The sequence below is a fragment of the Haematobia irritans genome, chromosome 4 (genome assembly GCF_050003625.1).
Source record: "Haematobia irritans isolate KBUSLIRL chromosome 4, ASM5000362v1, whole genome shotgun sequence".
NCBI classification, from domain to species: domain Eukaryota; kingdom Metazoa; phylum Arthropoda; class Insecta; order Diptera; family Muscidae; genus Haematobia; species Haematobia irritans.
The window spans coordinates 157450658-157471175 of NC_134400.1; the positions used below are offsets into that span (position 1 = coordinate 157450658).

Genomic DNA, 20518 nt, shown 5'->3' on the forward strand with positions numbered 1-20518 from the left:
ATATAGACCCCATAACAGGTTGGCTGATAAGTCCCCGGTCTGACACATAGTATTAAATGCATATTATTTTTATATAGTACCAACCTTCGAATTGCTTCCCCATCCACCATATTCTCCAGATCTGGCCCCAGCGACTTTTCTTGTTCTCAGACCTCAAAAGGATGCTCGCAGGGAAAAAATTTGTCTGCAATGAAGAGGTGATCGCCGAAACTGAGGCCTATTTTGAGGCAAAACCGAAGGAATACTACCAAAATGGTATCAAAATATTGGAAGGTCGTTATAATCGTTGTATCGCTCTTGAAGGGAAGTATGTTGAATAATAAAAACGAATTTTGACAAAAAAAAAATGGGTTTTTCTTTGTTAGACCGGGGACTTATCAGCCAACCTGTTATAAACGGATCCCCAAATTTGGCATGCGGATCCTTTAAGAGAAGCAAATTTCATCCGATCCGGCTGAAATTTGGTACATGGTATTAGTATATGGTCTCTAACAACCATGCAAATATTGGTCTACATCGGTCCATAATTATATATAGGCCCCATAAAAAGCGATCCCCCGATTTGGCTTTCTGAGCCTCTAAGAGAAGCAAATTTCATCCGATCCGGCTGAAATTTGGTACATGGTGTTAGTATATGGTCTCTAATGACCATGCAAAAATTGGTCGAAATCGGTCCATAATTATATATAGGCCCCATATAAACCGATCCCCAGATGTATACGTTTCTACGCAATCCATGGTGGAGGGTACATAAGATTCGGCCTGGCCGAACTAACGGCCGTATATACTTGTTTCTGTTTTCGAATGTCGAAATGTTGTAACTGTCGGAAACATAATATACCTGTACGAGTATATATGAAATGTATAAGACGTTGTAAAAATCACAATTATTTGCAATAGGATGTTATCTGTCTACACTGAAAAACATTTACGTGATATTAAAGATTACGCAATTTACAAAATATTAAAGACAAGTTTCTTTAAAATAATGAAATTTTTATTTAAAACAAAATTTTTAATCTTTGCTTAAAAAAAAAATTTTTAAGTTTGGGACACAAATTTTGAAAATTTGCGTCCCTCCGTTAAATTCGCATTTCTTTGAACTAAATCGAGTTTTCCTTAAAGTAAGGAAACACATTTTTGATTTAAAGAAATCATTCTCATATTGAATACAATATTCAATCTTTAGATAGAAAATAAAAACGTTTCAAATAGAGGCTAGGAATTATTTTGAAGATTTAGGATATTTGATGTATTTTTTTTTTTGAATTAAGAAAAAATTTTTTTTCTTTGAAATATCCCTTAAAATTTGGATTTTTAAACTGGCATTTGTTTGTACGACTTTCTGAAAAGACAATGTAACAACTTTCTTAAAAGACAATGAAAATTCCATAAATAAGATCCGAATCATTATTTTAATTTTATTGATCATAGATTTAAAGCTATTTAGGTCGTTAAAATATATCTTAATTTTAAAGAAGTTGCATCTTTGGCTCCCTTGCTTAAGGGAAGGTCAAAATTGTGGGATCCAAGTAATTTTTTTAGTGTATATTCGATATTATATTATTTTCTTAATGTCCTTAGTCGTTTTCAAAATTCTTTTTGAAATTAATATATTAATATTGAAGACACCCCATTTGAAACAGTCACTTGAAAAAAGTTTGAATCCAATATCTTTTCAAATAATACTGATTACAGTAGAACATTCAAAACTGATACACGCAAAGAAAAAAACGTGTACCGAAAACGTTTTTCTTTTGTTAAGAGTTTTTGGAATTTCTTTGAAAATGTTAAACTTTTATCACCAAAAAATTCGCTTGTTACAAAATTTTTATTTTTTACAATAAATTCGTTTACTTAAATTTTGTTTACTTACAAGGTTAGGTTAAATTAGGCGGCAGCCCGATCACTTAGACTATTCAGTCCATTGTTACACCACAGTGGTGAATTTCTATATTATCACTGAGTGCTGTCCGATTCCAAGTTAAGCTCATTGACAAAATCACCCTTTAATTGTCGCTCTCAAATATGGATGAAATAATGAAGATCATATGGCCAGATGAGGTGATGGATTCATAGCATTGTACACGCAAAAAAAAATAATTCATTCCTCCCAAACGAAATTTTAGAAAAGATCGCTTAGACAAAGATCGTTTCTCATTTGCTTTTCGCTATAAGGAAGTTTATTTGGAAAAAAGTATATACTTTTTGTGATAAACGTTTATTCTTTTCCAGGATGTAAAAACAATTTCATAAATAAAAACAATATTTTCTGGCTAATTGCATTTCCCTCACATCTTTCTCACTTTCACTATATTTTTTTAGTTCTTAGCACGTTTTTATACCCTAAACCACATAGTGGTCAGGGTATAATAAGTTTGATCGGCCAAAAAATGTGCGTACCAGAAATATTGATTTTAGACCCCATAAAATATATACCGATCGACTCAGAATCACCTCCTGAGTCGATCTAGCGCTTGGTGTCCGTCCGTCCGTCCGTCTGTCCATGTATTTGTTGTTCACAGGATTCCGGTCACAATTATTAACCGATTTTGATGAAATTTGGTACAGGGAGTTTTTTTGGCACAAGGACGAACGCTATTGGAAGAAATCGGATCAAATTTAGATATAGCTCCCATATATATGTATCGCCCGATTTCGACAAATAGGGTCACGTTGCGCGTTTTTTCAAACGGATCGTCACCAAATTTGGCAAAAGGTAATCGTTTCCATCGCCCTTCAAGTCTGCAAAATTTCATCCAAATCGGTTCAGATTTAGATATAGCTCTCATATATATGTATCGCCCGATTTTCCCAAATTTGGCCACAAAACCTTTATTTATCAACCGATCTTACTCAAAGTTGGCTAAATATAATCCTCTATAGCACTAACTATATGTGCAAAAAATCATCGAAATCGGTTCAGATTTAGCTATAGCTCCCATATATATAAACCGCCCGATTTTTCTAAATTTGGCCATAAAACCCTTATTTATCAACCGATCTTACCCAAATTTGGCTAAATGTAGTCTTCTATTGCACTAACTATGTGTGCAAAAAATCATCGAAATCGGTTCAGATTTAGATATAGCTCCCATATATATGTATAGCCCGATTTTCCCAAATTTGGCCATAGAACCCTTATTTATTAACCGATCTGACTCAATGTTGGCTAGATCCAGTCCTCTATGGTACTTACTAGATGTGCAAAATTTCATCGAAATCGGTTCAGATGTAGATATGGCTCCCATATATATGTACCGCCCGATTTTTCTAAATTTGGCCATAGAACCCTTATTTATTAACCGATCTTACTAAAAGTTGGCTAGATTCAGTCCTCTGTAGTACTAACTATATGAGCAAAATTTCATCGAAATCGGTTCAGATGTAGATATAGCTCCCATATATGTATCGCCCGATTTTGAAAAATTCGCCCCTAATAACTTTATGTTTGACCATACAGGCCTCATTTCTTAACTGATCATACTCAAATCTTGCACAAGGTAACCTTTTGTGGTATTAATCAAACCCGCAAAATATTATGCAAATTGGTTCAGATTTAGATATAGCTTCCATATATATGTATCGCTCGATTTTCCCAAATTTGGCCATAGTACTCTTATTTATTAACCAATGTACTAGCCGATCGTACTTATACGTACTTGTAGCTCTTACATAAGAATATTGCTCGATTTTTACAAATTTGTTTTTATTACCCACACTAATTTAACGATTTTCTCTTTTTTAATAATGGGGTCAATATTAGTGGCATACTAAATCCGTAGGTGCAATATCAACACAGCCAGTCTTGCTAGAAGTAGGGGAAATTCCCTATATGTAGGGGTTTTCTAATATTTAGCGTCTTGTAGGGACGTAGGGCCACAATGTAGGACATTTTCACTATTCTTCTATAGGTTGCATATTCATGTTTTAAGATAATAAAGTACTTAGAGCCATTTTTGTTTTGTAAATTTTTTTTAAATTTAACGAAAAATATAGTAGGGAAAATTTTTTGTGAATGTATGGGGAAGTAGGGAACTTTTTTTGTCCTTGTAGGGTAAACCGAACATTTTCCCTGGCAACATTGACTATGAGCAATAGTCAGATTGACACAAATCACCCATAGACATGTACCCATTAATTTTCTTAAATATGCAACTGCGGTTTATCTCCAGACATATATGTTACCCCACAAATGCTTATGATTACTAATTCTGTAATGGTGGTTTAGGGTATGATATAGTCGGCCCCGCCCGACTTTCTACTTTACTTACTTGTTCTGTAATACAAACAATTTAGAAGAAATTATTCGATTTTATAAATTTGTAAAATTCTACCTTTCGCCTGCAAGGAGAATCGAACCGCGCACCATACAATTTGTAAGCCAACACACTATCCACTGGGCTAAGTAGCTGTTATTGACATCAACAATCAAACCCTAAACCACATAGTGGTCAGGGTATAATAAGTTTGATCGGCCAAAAAATGTGCCTACCAGAAATATTGATTTTAGACCCCATAAAATATATTCCGATCGACTCAGAATCACCTCCTGAGTCGATCTAGCGCTTGGTGTCCGTCTGTCCATGTATTTGTTGTTCACAGGATTCCGGTCGCAATTATTAACCGATTTGGATGAAATTTGGTACAGGGTGTTCTTTGGGCACAAGGACGAACGCTATTGAATTTGGAAGAAATCGGATCAAATTTAGATATAGCTCCCATATATATGTATCGCCCGATTTCGACATATGGAGTCACGTTGCGCTTTTTTACTCACCGATCGTCATCAAATTTTGCACATCGTAAACTTTTTCATCACCCTTTAAGTCTGCAAAATTTTATCGAAATCGGTTCAGATTTAGATATAGCTCCCATATATATGTATCACCCGATTTTCCCAAATTTGGCCATAAAAACCTTATATATTAAGCGATCTTACTCAAACTTGGCTTACTCTAATCTTTTATGGTACTGACAATATGTGCCAAAAATAATCGAAATCGGTTCAGATTTAGATATAGCTCCTATATATATGTATCGCCCGATTTTGCCAAATTTGGCCGTAAAACCCTTATTTATCAACCGATAGTGCTCAAAGTTGGCTAAATATAATCTTCTATACCTCTTACTGTATATGCGCAATTTCATCGAAATCGGTTCAGATTTAGATATAGCTCCCATATATATGTATCGCCCGATTTTGAAAAATTTGCCCCTAATAACTTTATTTTTGACCATAGGGGCCTCATTTACTAACTGATCGTACTCAAATTTTACACAAAGTGACCTTCTGTGGTATCAATCATACCTGCAAAATATTATACAAATTGGTTCAGATTCGATTTTGTCATATTTGGCCATAATACTCATATCTAATTGACCGATTTCCTCTTTTTTAATAATGAACTCAATATTAGTGGCATACTAACTCTTTTGGTGCAAAATAAACTATAGCTCATAATATTAGACATTTCTGCTCAGATTGTGACAAGACACCCATAAACATGTACCCCCCCTTTATGTTCTCCAAAACCTATACCAATGATACCCCACAAATGCTTATGTTTAATAATTCAGTAGGGGTGGTTTAGGGTATGATATAGTCGGCCCCGCCCGACTTTCTACTTTACTCACTTGTATTTATATAGCATCGTGTTGGGCGCCCACGAGCCAATTAAACAAACTTTATTTAACAGAAACATACATTTAGTTGGGCACCGTGGAGCAATGGTTAGTACATCCGCCTCGCATACCAAGGGTCGTGGGTTCGATCCCTGCTTCGACCGAATACCAAAAAGTTTTTTTTTTACATATATTCCAGATATGTTCGGAAGATTCCGAAAAGATGCTCAACATTACATACTACTATCTAAAATGTTTACTATGAAACTGTAAAATGTATCTTATTAAAGATTTAAAGTAAGAAAAGAATAGTGCTTGATGTAAACGAAATGGACTTTGTTTTTAGTTCAAAAATATTTTTTTTTTATTGAAAAATAAAAGTTTTGTAACAAACGAATTATTTTTTGGTGATAGAGGTTTAGAATTTTCGAATAAATTTAAAAAAGTCTAACAAAAGAAAAACATTTTCCCATACCTACGCGTAATTGCGTCTGAGACCAATATTTCGATGCGTTACAAATAGAATGTAAAATGTTTACAAATAAAGGCCTTCAAGGTACGAGGGACTGGCAGATTATCCCTTTGGCGTTTTTCGAACTACTGTTATATTGCAAAGTAAATTTTCATGTTAAGGTGTTGTCCGGAATATCTTAGCCACAATCATGATTGTATGGCGACTTGTGACGGATACACCTTTAAAAGTGTTGTGTAAAGGCTTAAGCAACCATGCATAGAGAAGTTTTCTCACTCACACACACACACATACACACCACATGCTTTTAGCTACATTCTTTTGAATAAACAATGAAAGACTAACACATAAAATATATGAGTGCGTGTGTCCTTTTTGCACCTCTATTCTTCTTTGGAAAAGAATTAAGGTAGGCCTTACATGTGAGGTGTGAATGTCATATGGCAAACTCCCTTTATGGATGAATGATGAGTGTTGGGTGAGTGAATTGACCTAAATTGAAAGTTAATCCAAATAAATGGCTCACTCAACCACCGACACTACCACCACCACACCATAAGCCAAGAATTGATTTCTTCTTTTCTCTTTTGGATCTTGCTAAATAAATGCAAAAAAAAGGATATTAGAAATTGGGTTAATGGTGTCTTACGTATTGAAACACTGCATATGAGAGGATATGTGTTCGAAATTAATTTCCATAAACACAAATTTGCTATAAGAAGGCGTTGCTTTTTTGGTTTGGACGCTATTGCCAAATTGAGACATTAAAGAACTTGTTTATGACTTCCTTAAAGGTTGGGCTATTTACGCGAATTTTGTTGTCAAGGAAAACATAATGCTAAATAAAAAGGATTTAAGCATTACAAAAATTAATGTTTAAATCTTGGATTTCAAGTTCGGGGGTCTCATACTCCACTCGTTCTTCGTAAACATTTGCTCAAAAATTCAAACAAATTTAGCTTCGCAACTATCAAATTCGCCTGATTTCGCTCCGCGTGCCTTCAGGTTATTCTCAAAAATCAAGGCACAACTCCGTGGACGACTGAAGAGAACAAAGTTAAATCGAACAAAGCAGTAATGGGTATACCGAATATGTACAACTTGCACGCAGAGAAGAAACATGATTGCCACAATCATATTCGAAGAGCAAAATAATATGATAGCAGCTATTTTTGCGGCGACCATGTAACATTTTAACCTGCAACCATGTTGGCTCAGTGAACATGGTTCTAAGAAAAATACAATTGTCCTCATCTAAAATGTTATTATATTGATAAAAAGAATTTTGTTTCCATTAAAAGACAATGGTCACGATCTAAAATGTTATGTTATTCGTCAAAAATGTTTTTCTTCTAGTTAAAAGAACATGGTCACAACTTAAAATGTTTTGGCGTCCTTTTTTCGTCGTCGAAAAAAGGACGCCACTTGGAAAAGAAAACACAAAATCAACTTTATTTATTTGTTTTTATTTATTTGTAAACTAATTCATTGTTTATTTGTATTTATAATGTCGTGCAAGCAAACTTCACATATTTTTACACACTCTAGTTTCATTCAATTTCAACAATAAGTAATCATTCCATATTTACTTCGTGCCCATCAAATGTACAAACGCAGACATCATGTAACTGCAAATAAAAATAAATTATACCATATATCAAAATGCAGAACAAAAACCAGGTATATTTTTTTAAATTACACTTTCATTTTTTGTATTCACATAAAACCACGTGCCATTTCTGAATAAATAAATTAACACAAAACACAATAATTCCGTATTCTCCGTCCATTCAAAGAAACAATCAACACACGACTTACGCGCAAAATGAAAATCGTGTGTACCTGCTCAATGTTTTTATAAAATTCTTGTCGCTGCAAAAAATTAAAAAATTAAATGGTCACGAAAACAATGTACATGGCCATGTAATGGTTGTAGACATGTCTATACGTAAACTATAAAAATACTTTTTTTCTCTGCAAAAAAGTAAAAAAAAATTGAATGGTCAGGTACATGATTTTCCTGACCATATAATGGTCTCAAATTCTATAATTTAAATAATAGAACATGTTTGCGGCATTTGAGAACCATTTAAATGCTTATTGCCAACATATATTTTTCTCCGCTCGAAAATTATTTTTACAAAGACAAAATACATGGTTTTCGCGACAATTAAATACTCTAAATAAGCATTAAATGAATGCGGCAACCATGTCCAAACATGTTTTTTCTGTGCGTGTGGTATGTTTCAAGGATTCGTTATCGTGAGAAGAATAAATTAAGATGTTGAACTCCTTCGTACAAACATAAAAATTGAATTGAAATATTGAATGAATACACCAAAAACAAAAACAATTATATACGGTCGTAAGTTCGGCCAGGCCGAATCTTATGTACCCTACACCATGGATTGCGTAGAAACTTCTACGAAAGACTGTCATCCACAATTGAATTACTTGGGTTGTGGTATTTTAAAACTTCTTAACATCGTTTTCTAAATTGTGAGTTAGTCCATACGTGGTAGAGAGCCCGAATTGAAATATGGGGGTCGCTTATATGGGGGCTATATACAATTATGAACTTGATATGGACCACTTTTTGTGTGATTGGGGATCGATTTATCTGAAGGCTATATATAACTATAGACCGATATGGACCTAGTTAGGCATGGTTGTTAACGGCCATATACTAGCACAATGTACCAAATTTCAACTGAGTCGGATGAAATTTGGGGATCGGTTTATATGGGGGCCATATATATTTATGGACCGATTCCGACCAATTTTGGCATGAGTGTTTGAGGCCATCTTTTAACACCAAGTACCAAATTTCAACTGAATCAGATGAATTTTGGTCTTCCAAGAGGCTCCGGAGGTCAAATCTGGTGATCGGTTTATATGGGGGCTATATATAATTATGAACCGATTTCGACCAATTCTTGCATGGGTGTTTGAGGCCATATATTAACACCATGTATCAAATTTCAGTCGGATCGGATGAAATTTGCTTCTCTTAGAGGCTCCGCAAGCCAAATCGGGGGATCGGTTTATATGGGGGCTATATATAATTATAGACCGATGTGGACCAATTTTTGCATAGTTGTTAGAGACCACATACTTACACTATGTACCAAGTTTCAACCGGATCGGATGAATTCTGCTCCTCCAAGAGGCTCCGCAAGCCAAATCTGGGGTCGGTTTATATGGAGGCTATATGTAAAAGTCATCCAACCTACATCAATAACAACTACTTGTACCAAGTTTCAAGTCGATAGCTTGTTTCGTTCGGAAGTTAGCGTGATTTCAACAGACGGATGGACATGCCTAGATCGACTCAGAATGTCACCACGACCCAGAATATAAATACTTTATGGGGTCTTAGAGCTATATTTCGATGTGTTACAAACGGAATGACAAAGTTAATATAACCCCATCCTATGGTGGATGGTATAAAAAAAGTGAACCCTATATTTCACTAAAGCCAATTTAACTCTATATTAGTTCATGGAATTATTATGTGTTGAGAAAGTTTTATTGACTTTAATAACACTAGTTTACAAAAAACAAGTATATACGGCCGTAAGTTCGGCCAGGCCGAATCTTATGTACCCTCCACCATGGATTGCGTAGAAACTTCTACGAAAGACTGTCATCCACAATCGAATTAATTGGTTTGAGGTATCCTAAAACTTCTTAACATCGTTTTCTAAATTGTGAGTTAGTCCATACGTGGTATTATAGGTAAGCCTACAAATAATTACGAATTGATATATACATTTGCACGGTACGTAGAGAGCCAGAATTGAAATATGGGGTCGCTTATATGTGGGCTATATACAATTATGAAGTTGATATAGACGAATTTTTGTGTGATTGGGGATCTATTTATCTGAGGGCTATATATAACTATAGACCGATATGGACCTAGCTAGGCATGGTTGTTAACGGCCATATACTAACACCATGTACCAAATTTCAGCCGGATCGGATGAAATTTGCTTCTCTTAGAGGGTCTGAAAGCCAAATTTGAGGGTCCGTTAATATGGGGGCTATGCGTAAAAGTGGACCGATATGGCCCATTAGCGATACCACCGGCCTACATCAATAACAACTACTTGTGCCAAGTTTCAGGGCGATGGCTTGTTTCGTTCGGAAGTTAGCGTGATTTCAACAGACGGACGTACGGACGGAAGGACATGCTCAGATCGACTCAGAATTTCACCACGACTCAGAATATATATTCTTTATGGGGTCTTAGAGCAATATTTCGATGTGTTACAAACGAAATGACAAAGTCAATATTCAAAACTCATCCGATCCTATGGTGGAGGGTATAAAAATCGTGTACACTTGATGAAAATTAATTTTTCTTATATATTTTGAGCTCCCCAATTCGAAAAAAATTATGGAACAGTTTTGAGATATGCCGTGATTTTTAAATTTTCGCTTTTTTTTCACTAAACACAATATATCTCGAGTTAGAAATGTCCGATTGATTCCGATGACGAATAGTCGTGTGTAATTAGATCTGTGATAAGTTAACTGGTTCAACAAATATCAATGCGAAAAGTCAAAATTTAAAAAAAAAAAAATCGTATTTTACAATGGACCTTTTCCGCCAGAAAAGTATAAACCATTTAAAAAAAATCTCTTCATGGTCGTATAGACGATACTCCAACGTAAGTAATAAGACCAACTAGAAGAAAAACGACAAAGTTATAAGCGACGTGACATCTGCGTTTATAATACGGTCTAGTTAATTAATTTCTAAAATGAACCAAAAACTTCCTCCTGGTGGGGTCATTTTTTGTATACCCTCCACCATAGGATGGGGGTATATTAACTTTGTCATTCCTTTTGTAACACGTCGAATATATTCTGGGTCGTGGGGAAATTCTTAGTCGATCTAAGCATGTCCGACCGTCCGTTCGTCCGTCTGTTGAAATCACGCTAACTTCCGAACGAAACAAACTATCGACTTGAAACTTGGCACAATTAGTTGTTATTGATGTAGGTCGGATGGTATTGCAAATGGGCCATATAGGATCACTTTTACGATATAAACGGACCCCCAGATTGCACTTGCTGAGCCTCTAAGAGAAACATATTTCATCCCATCTGGCTGAAATGTGGTACATGGTGTTGGTATATGGTCTCTAACAACCATGCAAAATTTGGTCCACATCGGTCCATAATTATATATAGCCCCCATATAAACCGATCCCCAGATTAGGCTTGCGGAGCCTCAAAGAGAAGCAAATTTCTTCTGATCCGTCTCAAATTTGGTACATGGTGTTGGTATATGTTTTCTAAAAACAATGCAAAAATTGGTCCAGATCGGTCCATAATTATATATAGCCCCATATAAACCGATCCCTAGATTTAGCTTGCGGAGCCTCACAGAGAAGCAAAATTCATCCGATCCGGCTGACATTTGGTACATGGTGTTGATATATGGTCTCTAAGCACCATGAAAAAATTGGTCCGCATCGGTCCATAATTATATGTAGCCCCCATATAAACCGATCCCCAGATTTGACCTCCGGAGCCTCTTGGAGGAGCAAAATTCATCCGATCCGGTTCAAATTTGGTACATTTCGCTAGTGTATGGTCGATAACAACCATGCCAAGATTGGCCCGTATCGATCTATATTATATGTTATATAGCCCCCAATTTTATATTTCTATAGAAAATTTTGTCAAAAATTTATTTCTATAGAAAATTTTGTCAAAATATTATTTCTATAGAAAATTTATGAAGCATTTCATAGTTGGAGAGGAATATTTAGCAAAATCTTCCAAAATTTTACCAATCTACCAAACAGTAAAAATCTACCGTATTTAGTAGAATTTCTACGCAATCCATAGTGGAGGGTACATAAGTTTCTGCCTGGTCGAACTTACGGCCGTATATACTTGTTTTTTCTTAACCAATAACCTTTTCATTGGAGTCTTTTTGTGTTAATAGTTTCTTTCTTTCTTCAAAAATTTGTTGTCTTTTTGAATCTTGACTACAAACTAAAAACGCGTTTAAAAGTATGAGATTTTTTTCAACACTTTACTTTAAGACTTTTTTAGAAAGAAAGCATTATTTCAACTTGTAGTCGAGTCCGAAGTTGAAAATGTAAGTTATCCTTAGCATATGAAGTAAAAACAAGTATATATGGCTGTAAGTTCGGCCAGGCCGAACCTTATGTACCCTCCACCATGGAATGCGTAGAAACTTCTACGAAAAACTGTCATCCACAATCGAATTATCTAGGTTGTTTTATCTTAAAACTTCTTAACGTCATTTTCTAAATTGTGAGTAAGTCCATACGTGGTATAACGGGTTAGCTGACACATAGCCGGTCAGCCGGACCGGTCTGACACATAGATGGCGTCGCTAGTATTAAATGCATATTATTTTTATATAGTACCAACCTTCAAATGATGCGTGTCAAAATTTGGCGACTGTAAGTCAATTAGTTTGTGAGGTAGAGCGTCTTTTGTGAAGCAACTTTTGTTATTGTGAAAAAATGGACCCAGAGAAATCAACAATAATTGATTGGTATGCAAAATTCAAGCGTGGTGAAGTGAGCACGGATGACTTTGAACGCAGTGGACGCCCGAAAATGATTTTGAATGACCGTAAAATGAAGTTGATCGAGATATCAGAGGCCTTAAAGATATCAAAGGAACGTGTTGGTCATATCATTCATCAATATTTGGATATGCGGAAGCTCTGTGCAAAATGGGTGCCGTACGAGCTCACATTTGACCAAAAACAACAACGTGTTAATGATTTTGAGAAGTGTTTGCAGCTGTTAACTCGTAATACACCGGAGGTTTTCCGTCGATATGTGACAATGGATGAAACATGGCTCCATCACTACACTACTGAGTCTAATCGACAGTCGGCTGAGTGGACAGCGACCGGTGAACCGTCTCCGAAGAGTGGAAAGACTCAAAAGTCCGCTGGCAAAGTAATGGCCTCTGTTTTTTGGGATGCGCATGGAATAATTTTTATCGATTATCTTGAGAAGGGAAAAACCATCAGCAGTGACTAATATATGGCGTTATTGGAGCGTTTGAAGGTCGAAATCGCGGCAAAACGGCTCCAACGCACCGTGCCACAAGTCATTGAGAACAATGGCAAAAATTCATGAATTGGGCTTCGAATTGCTTCCCCACCCACCGTATTCTCCAGATTTAACCCCCAGCGACTTTTTCTTGTTCTCAGACCTCAAAAGGATGTTCGCAGGGAAGAAATTTGGCTGCAATGAAGAGATGATCACCGAAACTGAGGCCTATTTTGAGGCAAAACCGAAGGAGTACTACGGAAATGGTATCAAAAAATTGGAAGGTCGTTATAATCGTTGTATCGCTCTTGAAGGGAACTATGTTGAATAATAAAAACGAATTTTGACAAAAAATTGTGTTTTTCTTTGTTATACCGGGGACTTATCAGCCAACCTGTTGTATTAGACAAAAAAGTTATGTATAGGTAAGTCTACAAATAATTACGAATCGACATGGATTTTTGCACGGTACGTGAGAGTCAGAATTGAAATATGGGGGTCGCTTATATCGGGGCTATATAGAATTATGAACTTGATATGGACCAATCTTTGTGTGATTGGATCGATTTATCTGAGGGATATATATAACTATGGACCGATATGGACCTAGTTAGGCATGGCTGTTAACGGCCATATACTAGCACAATGTACCAAATTTCAAGTGGCCATATACTAGCACAATGTAGGAAATTTCAACTGACTCGGATGAAATTTGCTCCTCCAAACCAAATCTCGGGATCGGTTTATATGGGGGCTATATATGATTATGGACTGATATGGACCAGTTTTGGCATGGTTGTTAAATATCATATACTACCACCACGTACCAAATTTCAACCAGATCGGATGAATTTTGGTTCTCCAAAAGGCACCAGAGGTCAAATCTGGGGATCGATTTATATGGGGGCTATATATAATTATGGACTGATATGAACCAATTCCTGCATGGTTGTTGGATACCATATACTAACATCACGTACCAAATTTCAACCGAATCGGATTAATTTTGCTCTTCCAAGGGGCTCCGGAGGTCAAATCTGGGGATCGGTTTATATGGGGCCTATATATAATTATTGACTGATTTCGACCAATTCTTGCATGGTTATTAGAGACCACATACTTACATTATCTACCAAATTTCAGCCGGTTGGGGTGAAATTTGCTTCTCTTAGAGTCTCCGCAACCCAAATTTTATTATGGACCGCTATATGTAATTATGGACCGATGTGGACCAATTTTTGCATGGTTGTTAGAAACCATATACTAACACCATGTACCAAATTTCAACCGGATCGGATGAAATTTGCTTCTCTTAGAGCAATCGCAAGCCAAATTTGGGGGTCCGTTTATATAGTGCTATACGTAAAAGTGGACCGATATGGACCATTTGCAATACCATCTGACCTACATCAATAACAACTACTTGTGCCAAGTTTCAAGTCGATAGCTTTTTTCGTTCGGAAGTTAGCTTGATTTCAACAGACGGACGGACGGACATGCTCAGATCGACTCAGAATTTCACCATGACCCTGAATACTTTATGGGGTCTTAGAGCAATCTTTCGATGTGTTACAAACGGAATGACAAAGTTAATATACCCCCATCCTATGGTATAAGGAGGGTATAAAAAGGAGGAAACAGTGATAATTAAACAGTAAAATGTATAAAAACAAAGTTTAGTTCCCCTTTATTAATAAGTAGTCCAAGAGGACTTGACGGACACCTTCAAATATAAAAGCGGGCATTAAGTTTCAGTTTTGCAGCTACAACAATTGAAAAAGTTTATTTTCTTTAAAATGAATTATTAAAGAAAAGTAAAAGGCAAAACAGGGTCATTTTAGAGCAATAATGCCAACTTTATACCGGCCTTAAAGGTAAAAATGAAATTAAGTACAAAACACGATAAGCTTTAAATGCATTTAAAATGTTGTTAAATGCTAGTTAAAAACTGTACACGCCTAAATAAATTTATGTGTATATTATAAAATTATTTATGTATGTTTATACTCGACTCCACGTTCTCCTTTTGTTAGAGTTTTTGAATTCCTTCCAAAATTTCAAACTTTTATACCAAAAACAGTTTTTCATTGCAAAATTGTTATTTTTCCAATAAAAAAAATAATATTTTATCCAAAAGCCCAGTCCATTTCGTTTATATCAAGCACTGTTTCTGACTGTAAATCTTTAATAACCCACATTTCAAAGTTTCATTATAAAAATTTAATATAGTATAAATATAAATGTGTAAATTAAAAAAAAAAAAATTGGTTTACGGTCGGAGCAGGGATTGAACCCACGACCCTTTGCATGAAAGGCGGACATGCTAACCATTGCTCCACGTGGCAAACAAATGAATGTTTTGTTTGCATCGGCTCGTGGGCGCTGCAGACTATGCTACATAAATATAACTTATAACGATAATTGTCTATCGATGGCCATAACAGCTACGTAGCCCAGTGGATAGTGTGATGGCTTACAAACTGTATGGTCCTCGGTTCGATTCTCCTTCCAGGAGAATGGTAAAATTTAAAAAAAATTATAAAATTGAATAATTTCTTCAACAAGAAATTATTAAATTTCCAAGAACTAAAAAATTTCGTGGAAATGAAAATTATGTGAGGGAATGAGCATAATCTTCTTTGGGGAGAATTTTTCCAAGCATATAATATTTTTGGGCTCAAAATGCTTCCAAACATACAATATGTTCACATAAAACAAACATATTAATGTTTCGGCAGTATCCAATTATATATATGCTTCCTGCAAAATATGTTTGGAACATATGTTAGAGAAGCGATTTTTTTGAGGGTGCAATAAGGATTTTGGTTGATTTCGAGGCAAAGATGCGACATCTTTAAAAACCAAAATACATTTTTTAGTGACTTATCTGGTTTTAAATCTAGGATCAATAAAATTAAAATTAGAATACATATCTCATTTATCGAATTTTCATTTTCTTTTCGCTGTATATTAATAAAGCTATTCACATACAAACAAAGTTTAAAAATCCAAATTATGACAGATACTTAAAAGCATAAAATGTTTTCTTAATTCCAAAAAAAAAAAAAACTTTAAACCAAAGATGCTAAATCTTCAAAATAAGTATTAGCCTACAATCGAAGCGTTTTTATCTTAAATCTAAATTTTCAATATTTCAGTTAATTTTAGAACGATTTCTTTAAATCAAAAATGTGTTTCTTTACTTTAAGGAAATTTTTCCTTAGTTCAAAGACATGCAGCTTTAACGGAGGGACGCAAATTTATAAAATTTGTGTCCCAAATTTAATGGAAAAAATTTTTGAAGCAAAGATTATAAACTTAATTTTAATTCAAATTTCATTATTTAAAAAAACAAAATTCCTCCATTCTTTGTAAATTACGCATCCTCTATTTTTTCAGTGTAGTTTGGATGCCATAGACGCAATCGAAAAAAAAGAAGTATAGAATTTCTTCAAAACTAAAAACTACTAAATATACGCTTACCATAGTTTATCGTTTTGAAAACCAGTGCACAAATCTGCTATTCTCAGAGATATTAGAACACTTAAATTCCTAATAATCGTCACCAGCAAACTTTGGAAACCCGAAATGCCTTAAGGTCTTCATATTTTTTACAGTTACTTTTCTTTGATAGTAAATTGTTGTTGATTTATTTTATTTTTGGTCATGCTCATCCTAGTTTAAATGGGATTTAGCAAAAAATGTGCTATGTTTTAATATTGAGCTTTTGGTTTTTATTTTCATGATTTTGGTTTGCTGAAGTATAAAATTCAATCTCCATAACACAATGCATATATTTCTAGGCATAGATTTCAAATTGTTAAAAAAAAATATTTGATTATTATTTCAAGGGTTTGTTCTTTTCGAACTTTCATTTTAACCATGGCATGTTTTATGATATAATTATTATTATAAGTTTCCTTTTTCATATCTGAAGCCGTGAGGAAATTTTCCAATAACACTTTTCACTAAATTTCACATTTTGTACAATACGTACTTCAAAAACTTTCCCATTCAAGTGTAAGGTTTATTTCAATCTAAAAGTACAACAAACTTCGGCAGAACTACACTCTTTAGTGTATGCGGTGTTTATTTGGGTTTTACTAGTTTTCATTTGTTTTTCATTACTCAAAACAAGGCGTTGAAACTTTTTTTTTTCAATTAAACCAAACGACAAAGCCAAACCATGTACAATGGAGCGGAAAAAGTTCTTTTTCCTTTAAATGAAAATTCTTAATTAATTTCAAGTTGCATTCCACATGCGGTTGCAACCACAGGAATTTGTATTCGCTTCTATTCAAGTGCATTAAGATGGTTATAGTCGAACATCGATTTGTGTGTTATTGCCCCTCAGGATATGCTATATGGCAAACAATCGACCCATTTATTATTCATGTAATCTTTCTCACCCCTCTAGGAGTGGAGATAGTCGGTTGCCACCCATCACGACCCAGCAAAAAGTTTGGAAATTCTTCTAAAGGCACAACTTTAAAGGCACTTCCAAAAATGTCCTCCCAAAGAAGTTCTTTATTTTAACTACCTACACGGACGAAAAAGACTGTTTTTCATATGTTTGGGTGTAAAAATTATATGTTTGGAACTCAAATTTGTTAACACAATATTTTTAAGTGCAAGCATATAATGTTCATAAACTAGCATAACATTTTTGGGACATATATGTTAATATGTTAGATCATATTATGTTTGGGACATAAACTGTTTGTAAATATAATATGCTTAGATGCAAACATATATTATTTTAGAAATAGCCTATAAACATATATGTGTTTAGAAAGAGAGACCTAGAGAGTATGCTGCAAGTCAAATAATGGAAGTAACCAATTGGCGCCTTAAAAATATATCCACACAAAGAAAATTTCATTACAATTTTTTCTACCAGTATATGCCCTAAGGCGAAACATAATATGTTTGAACAATATAAACAATATTTTATTTGGACCAATTCTGAAAATATATATGCTTGAAGCAAAATATGTTTGGGGTATATGTTACAGAAGCAATTTTTTTTGGATTGTATGAGGTTATTTTAATTCAATTTTATATAACTCGCTTTTTTCATATTTTTAATGGGTAATTTTAATTTGTTATGTTTCAAATAGGTTAAAAACAGAGTAAGAATTAATTAAAAGTGGTAAAAATTTGTCGAAAAAAATGCTAAATCCATTGTAGAATAAATTCGAATTTTTGAAAATTTTGAGGTCAAACATTGAAGACAAGCGTTAAAACACATTAAAATCATAAAAAGTCATAAAATTTATTTATTTTTTAAAATAACATAAATTTTTATACTCTCCATCATAGGATACCCTCCACCAGAGGATTGTAACACATCGAAATATTGCTGTAAGACCCCATTAAGTATATATATTCTGGGTCGTGGTGAAATTCTGAGTCGATCTAAGCATGTCCGTCCGTCCGTCTGTTCAAATCACGCTAACTTCCGAACGAAACAAGCTATGGACTTGAAGCTTGGCAAAAGTAGTTGCTATTGATGTAGGTCGGATGGTATTGCAAATGGGCCATATCGGACTACTTTTACGTATAGCCCCCATATAAACCGACGCTCAGATTTGGCTTGCGGAGCCTCTTGGAGGAGCAAAATTCATCCGATCCGGTTTGAATTTGGTACATGGTGTTAGTAACAGGTTGGCTGGAAAGTCCCCGGTCTAACAAACAAAAACACATTTTTTGTCAAAATTCGCTTTTATTATTCCAAAGTTCCCTTCAAGAGCGATACAACGATTATAACGACTTTCCAATTTTTTGATACCATTTTGGTAGTACTCCTTCGGTTTTTCCTCAAAATAGGCCTCAGTTTCGGCGATCACCTCTTCATTGCAGACAACTTTTTTCCCTGCGAGTATCCTTTTGAGGTCTGAGAACAAGAAAAAGTGGCTGGGGGCCAGATCTGGAGAATGCGGTGGGTGGGGGAAGCAATTCGAAGCCCAATTCATGCATTTTTGCCATCGTTCTCAATGACTTGTGGCACGGTGCGTTGTCTTGGTGGAACAACACTTTTTTCTTCTTCTTATGGGACCGTTTTGCCGCGATTTCGACCGTCAAACGCTCCAATAACGCCATATTATAGTCACTGTTGATGATTTTTCCCTTCTCAAGATAATCGATAAAAATTATTCCATGCGCATCCCAAAAACAGAGGCCATTACTTTGCCAGCGGACTTTTGAGTCTTTCCACGCTTCGGAGACGGTTCACCGGTTGCTGTCCACTCAGCCGACTGTCGACTGGACTCAGGAGTGTAGTGATGGAGCCATGTTTCATCCATTGTCACATATCGACGGAAAACTCGGGTGTATTACGAGTTAACAGTTGCAAACACCGCTCAGAATCATCAACACGTTGTTGTTTTTGGTCACATGTGAGCTCGCGCGGCACCTATTTTGCACAGAGCTTCCGCATATCCAAATATTGATGAATGATATGGCCAACACGTTCCTTTGATATCTTTAAGGCCTCTGCTATCTCGATCAACTTCATTTTACGGCCATTCAAAATCATTTTGTGGATTTTTTTGATGGTTTCGTTTTCGTCGCAGTGGACGCCTCTTTCGGGCGTCCACTATGTTCACCGTCCTCCGTGCTCATTTCACCACGCTTGAATTTTGCATACCAATCAATTATTGTTGATTTCCCTGGGGCAGAGTCCGGAAACTCATTATCAAGCCACGTTTTTGCTTCCACCGTATTTTTCCCTTCAGAAAACAGTATTTTACAAAACACGAAATTCCTTTTTTTCCATTTTTTTCACAATAACAAAAGTTGCTTCACAAAAGACGCCCTATCTCACAAACTAATTGACTTACAGACGTCAAATTTTGACACGAATCATTTGAAGGTTGGCACTATATAAAAATACTATGCATTTAATACTAGTGACGCCATCTATGTGTCAGACCAGGGACTTATCAGCAACCTGTTATATGGTCCAAATCGGCCCATAATTATATATAGCCCCCATATAAACCGATCCCCAGATTTGGCTTGCGGAGCCTCTAAGAGAAGCAAATTTCATCCGATCCGGCTAAAATTTGGTACGTGGTGTTAGTATATGGTATCTAACAACCATGCAAACTTTGGTTCACATCGGTCCATAATTATATATAGCCCTTATATAAACCGATCGCCAGATTTGACCTCCGGAGCCTCATGGATGAAAAAAAATTCATCCGATTCGGTTGAAATTTGGTACGTGGTGTTAGTATATGGTCTCTGACAACCATGCAGGAATTGGACCATATCGAATCATAATTATATGTAGCCCGCATATAAACCGATCCCCAGATTTGACCTCCGGAGCCCCATGGATGAGCAAAATTCACCCGAC

The 20518-nt window shown here is 35.4% G+C and overlaps 1 protein-coding gene across 1 annotated transcript in view; it reads right to left on the bottom strand.

Annotated features, from left to right (window-relative positions):
• The window catches only part of Tmc (Transmembrane channel-like), a 237442-nt gene that overhangs the window by 197482 nt on the left and 19442 nt on the right, over nt 1-20518 (bottom strand). The gene's annotated exons all lie outside the window — the stretch shown is intronic.